This window comes from Anneissia japonica, unplaced genomic scaffold (assembly GCF_011630105.1).
Source record: "Anneissia japonica isolate Jap-2015-1 unplaced genomic scaffold, ASM1163010v1 scaffold287936_len456577_cov159, whole genome shotgun sequence".
In the NCBI taxonomy this organism is placed as follows: domain Eukaryota; kingdom Metazoa; phylum Echinodermata; class Crinoidea; order Comatulida; family Comatulidae; genus Anneissia; species Anneissia japonica.
In genome coordinates, this window is record NW_022718077.1 from 262,304 (window position 1) to 268,334 (window position 6,031).

The following is a 6,031-nucleotide window of genomic DNA, read 5'->3' on the forward strand; positions in this document are numbered from 1 at the left end:
CTCCCCCCCCCCCATTTTAAGGCTCTTAGATACCCCATTGCTGCAAAACTATGGTGGTCAACTTGTAATATTTTAATCAGTCAGATTGTTTTTAGCTCCGATAAGAAACTCTCGACTGTTTGATTAATCTGATTGTTTAATAAATCTTTTTTGTATGGGCGGTCGTTTTTGGCCAATATATTCTACTGCCTTTATTATGCTGCCCTCATTCGAGCTTTCGAGATTACGAGAACTTGTTTTCTCACAGCTGCAGATTTAGCCTTTGTTTATGTAAATCTTAATAACAAAACGTTATTTTAACTCAACTTATTCAAACATCTGTATATTTTATGGACCTTTCTATCGTGTTCTTTCTAGTTGTTAGATCGAATTGAGTTGCTTACATGTATCTAGCATTCACAATCTCAATAAGTTGCTGAACCCAACACCCTTGTTCGTTCATTGGCTGTTCTAGTTAGGTTTATTACGTTAATATAGTGATTATTATACCAGAAATGGAAGAAAAGATAGAACTATTTATAATAAATAAATACAACAAACTTGATTTTATTAAGAAAAATATACATTATCACTTTGTAAACTTTTTATGGTAATAATTGGTTGATGAAGATGTGTATATTACCCTGGAAATAATTTCATGTACGCGCGTGATGTATGACGAATAAAGATGAATCTAAATCTGTCATCAGGGGCAAAGGCTATCTGTAAAATCAACTATTCGTAAAATCGACGTCTTAAATATATTTTCAATATATCTTAGCCAGCCGTGCGAATATCCGTTTTTGAGTTCAACCCGCCCGTGCTAATAACCTCAGCCGCAGGAAATTTCTCCCCAACTGCTCGCTGGTGCAATATATGACATTTGGCAAAGATTCAAAAATGTTTTAAATGGCTTCCCTTGAGTAGAGTTTTAAAATTCCTTTTCATTAGACATCAGGTAATAAAATTTCAGGATCTAAAAATAGATGATTCAGAAATTTCAAACGTATCTGGCTTTGCCAATGATATATGTTTCACCATACTTACAGTAAACTTATTGATTAAATTATAATTATAAATTGTACACTTAATAATTAAATATTTACCTTAATTCTCCTGTTTACTTGAATCTGAATCAGTCTGAATATGTTCTATGAACGTAGTTGAATAAATCTGATGTGGCATCTTGTCACATGACTGAATTTGCATTCAAGGAAACCAGAGGTGCAGTGATTTTGAACTGTGCGTTCATTGGCCCATATTAGTAGATTGAGTGGCGGATCAAGAAATTTGAAATAAAGGTGGCATTATGGTATAGATGACCTCAGCTCTGCTGTGGTTGGGACTGAGGTTAGAAAATATAAGGTTATGGCACCAGGCTCTAGATGGCCGGAAATGACATTCTCAGACTTCAATTTGAATATAATTTTCTTTTTTTCTCCATTATTTGAAATAATTATAACAAATTTAGTGTGGTTGGTCCGGGGCAGCTGGGCCCCCTTGAATCCGCCACTGGTAAATGTGAAGTTCATGGTATACAAAATGCATTATAAAATTTTTTTTTTACTGAAGAAAAGAAATTTTTGTTAAAGGGCTAGGCTTGAATGATTATAACATTATGTTTAATATTTGAGCATTGTAATTTATTTTGTTTGTATATAATATGTAAATATATACATAGACAAGTTTATGATAGAACATCAGAGGAGTGCGAACTTGTTTACGTTATACTTTTATTCCATTGCAGCAGAGTTGACTACACTACTAAATAATACGCATTAAATAATATATACAATAATAAAACAAAAACAATGATGCAAAAATGCTGAGTTAGACAGTAGAACAAAAAATATGTATATGTATTATAATACATATAAAATATATTTCAATATGTTTGTACTTTCTTGTGCAGTGTTCCATTTACAGATTATATGCTTTTGTTAGAATTATTTTGATGTTCATTGACATGTAATATTAATGTGTTTCTGTTGAAGTATGTTTACCCACATAATAGAAACCTCTAAATAAACAATATACTACAGTTAATAATATAATTCTATGCAAATTCTTCTTGTTTCCTTTACCAGTGGCATATCTGGGAGTCTTAAAATGGGAGACTGGTCGTGGGGAGGGCGGGGGGAGGGGGGTGAAGGTTACGGTGGTGGCCGTGGGGGCCCTTGATGATTAAGTGAAGGGCACTACCTCACAAAGTAGGGAGACGTGAGGTGATTATCATCTACTTGAGCGAGTTTTTTTTTTGCGTCATACATTTTATATATGCATGTGCATTTTCCTAGGTACGATACGTCACTGCTTTTTACCAATTATGAAATCCTATATATTGAATGATATATTTATTGAAATATATGACCTTGACTAATGTATACATAAATGATATGTAGCATAATACCAAACATACAATATAAAAAATATTTATAATTTCTAAAAGTAGCACAGTAACTATTATCATTTACAATCATTATATAAGTTTTTTGTAGAACACAAGTACAGTAGAACCAATATAGAGGACACATTTGGGAGCAAAAAAGTGATCTCAGATATAGGGATGTGCTGTAGTATTAAAAGATATATTTTCTCTCAGTTGTAGCAGAAAAAAATGTCCCTTTAATAAGGGTTTCCCTTGAATAGGGTTAGCCATGGCATTAAAAGATATACTTTTCCTCATTTTGGATACAAAAAGTGTACCTTTAAAAGGGGTGCCCCAAAGGTAGGGGGTTCTACTGTATTAAAATTTAGATAGACAATACATATTCATATATCAGAGAAGCACATAGTAATAATAATGAGAGGAAACATGCTCTGCAATCAAGCATGCTATACTACTTCCTATTACAATCTTGCATAGAAATGACAATCTGGACTTTTAAGACTTACTTATTTATTTATTAACTTTCAACTTTCTTCTACACAGAGGACTTCATCAGGAAACTGGAATCTTGTGTAATGTATTCTTTCATATTGTGGTCCAGTTTTGGCAAAAAAAACCTCTGAATTTTAAATTTTTAATCAGAAGAGTTGCCACTTTACTATTACTGTAAACACAACCAACCTCACCATTTATTAATACAATCATCAAATGCCCACTCTAACCTTTATTATTATGATTTAATACTTGGTCTGTATGGTATTCAACTAGTGGAAAGGTATGCAGGGGTGTATCCAGGACTTTTTCTGGTTGGGTTGTGATCATAATTTTTTAGACCTTTTCACGATGAAATAACAGCATGATTGATTATAATGTCAATACAATTTGCTTGAAGCAGAGTGCAGGCTTAGTTTCAGAATTGCTAGAATTGTGATAGATTACGGCACGCAATTTGCAAGGTCTTTGTGGTACCTCATCAATGCTTTTTCATTTATGTGATTGTGAAAAGGCCCTAGAAAAAAATGTCTTTGGAAAAAATGTGCACCTTTGAAAATTTTGTGGCGGTTGTACAACCTTCCCGACCACCCCTTGCATACACCCATGGTATAAATGCTAACTAATTTTAAAGAAAGACTAGAAAGATGAATTAAAGTTCTGTATTTTTCAAATTATTCGTAACTTTAAAAAAAATCAAGTAATAACATTTTTATTGTTGATATTAATTTATTTTCTTTAATTAGGTGAAATGTTTAATAATTCATCCCACTTCCTGCTGTAAAACGTATAGAGTTATTTTACATTGCGCTGTAAGTTCACAGTTAGTATTAATTTTTTATTATAGAAAGCTATACCACTATACTTTATAGTTCTATATTTTTTTTTACCAATTATATCACCAAGGGGATACTCTTAAGTCCATTGAAGAAATTTAGTAATAATAATAATAATAATAATAATAATAATAATTTAAGGATGATGCTCTATAAGTACAGATCTACAGTTTTTTTTACTAAATTGCAGGTTTCTATTGTAGTTGCTTTTTTTGGTTAATTGTCAAACAGATAGTTATTAGCAGGTTTGATGATGATATTAAAAAGTTATGTTCTTGTTTTTCATGAGCATTTCTTTTTTTATTAAAAAAGAATTTTATGATTTATATGTTTTCAGTTGTTAGATTTTTATGATTTAAATGTTTTCAGTTGTTCTATGTTTTATTGTAGCAATTTCCAGTATTTACAGCATTTATTTTGAAAAGATACTTTGTCTTTAGTTTGCAAAAGTAATCTTGAAAAGAAGCCCAACCTGCAGTTTTAAATAAAAAGAATCCTATGGACTTTTTGAGGTATTACTGTACGGTAGCTAATAGTTAAATATTTTTATTGTGTTGTTTCCCTTGTTTGCTACTGCAACTGACCGTGGATGGTATGAGATTATTGATAATCCATATGGATTTTTGATTCCATCCTCGTCTTTATCAATTCTTTTAATGAAATTTCCATCGCTACTAAATAGCTGCAGTTTGTGTTCACTTGATATAATGATGTTGTCGTCCGCATCCACTACTATTCCGCATGGCTTCCACATCTTATCTGCTTTGACTAGGTTTTTTATGAATACACCCCTATTATCATGTACTTGTAATATAAACCTGTCCAACCAATAATGTCCAACATTGTAATATACTAATAGACTCTTCGGATCACGTAATGCAATCATGTCTCCTCCCTTTGTCATTGTAACATCAGAGATGCTGCATCCTGATCGTAAAGTCTTCATTTTTTTACCACTGTCAATGTCAAACACATGGATGTTATTCTTATCTGCTACATACACAGTATTTGATGTCTCATCCACATGGATTCCTTTGGGATTTTTCAGTTCTCCCTTAACAATTGATTTGATCACCTGACCATCCATAGCAATGAAAGTGATGCATTTACTACCACTATCACTAAATGCTATGGCATTCTTCATCTTGTACATTCTGTTGACTTTTACACCAGCTGGTAATGTTATCTTATCAACATACTCCCCTGATTGCTTGTACCTGAAAATGTCTTCTGTGCGACAAGAAACTCGCAAGCAATTAAATTCACCCATAACTACATCTGAAACAATTTCTTGGTTTATTTTAATGGTATTAACTAGGCCTTTCTTCTCAACTTTGAATGTCATTGGTGCCTGTTTGATTAGTTTACCATCAACTGGCTGACCTTGGGTCACATCTTCCCCTTCCCTTAATTCTAGAGAGTCTACTGCCATCATTTGTGTTACTTTTTCGATATCACAATGCTGTTGCAACAGAGACATTTCATGTTTGTTAATATAGAAGTAAATTTGTCCATTATCATTTGGCTCTGTTTTTGGAATTTCTTTGATTCTCTCCTTCAGTGCTGTAATCACCATTTCACTTGATTGCATCGCTGTTGCTTCATCACTCTTCAATAATTGATTGAGATAACTTAATTTTGTACTAACATCAGATATAGTTATTCTCAGTTCATCCATTTGTTTATTTTTTACATTTTTTTTCTTTTTGTAGATTGTCTCTACTTCATTTTTCATTTCATCACCTTTCTCCATGATTTTTTTTACTATCTCTTGCACAAGATTATCAATATCTCTCAAACTGGTTTCTTTACTTTGTTCAAATTTGGCATCATTTTGAAGAACTGCTCTGAGGCCTTCCTTTAAAATGTCTCTGTAATGGTTCACTTCATCTCTCAATTCCATAGCAGTTTTTTGGAACTTTTGAAATGCTTCTGTAATTGTAATTGATTTGTGCTTACCTTCCATTCTTTGTGGTCCATAAATGCACAAGTAATGCATGTTGGAATCTTACAATCTGCATTTATACAGTAGAACTCTAAAGGCTCATTATATTTGTACTTTTTTGTGCAGTGGTCCATTTACAGATTATATGCTTTTGTTAGAATTATTTTGATGTTCATTGACACATAATAATGTGTTTCTATTGAAGTATATTTACCCACATAATAGAAACCTCTAAATAAACAATATACTACAGTTAATAATATAATTCTATGAAGATTCTTGATATTTCCTTTACCAGTGGCATATCTGGGAGTCTTAAAATGGGAGACTGGTCGTGGGGAGGGCGGGGGGAGGGGGGTGAAGGTTACGGTGGTGGCCCTTGATGCTGTC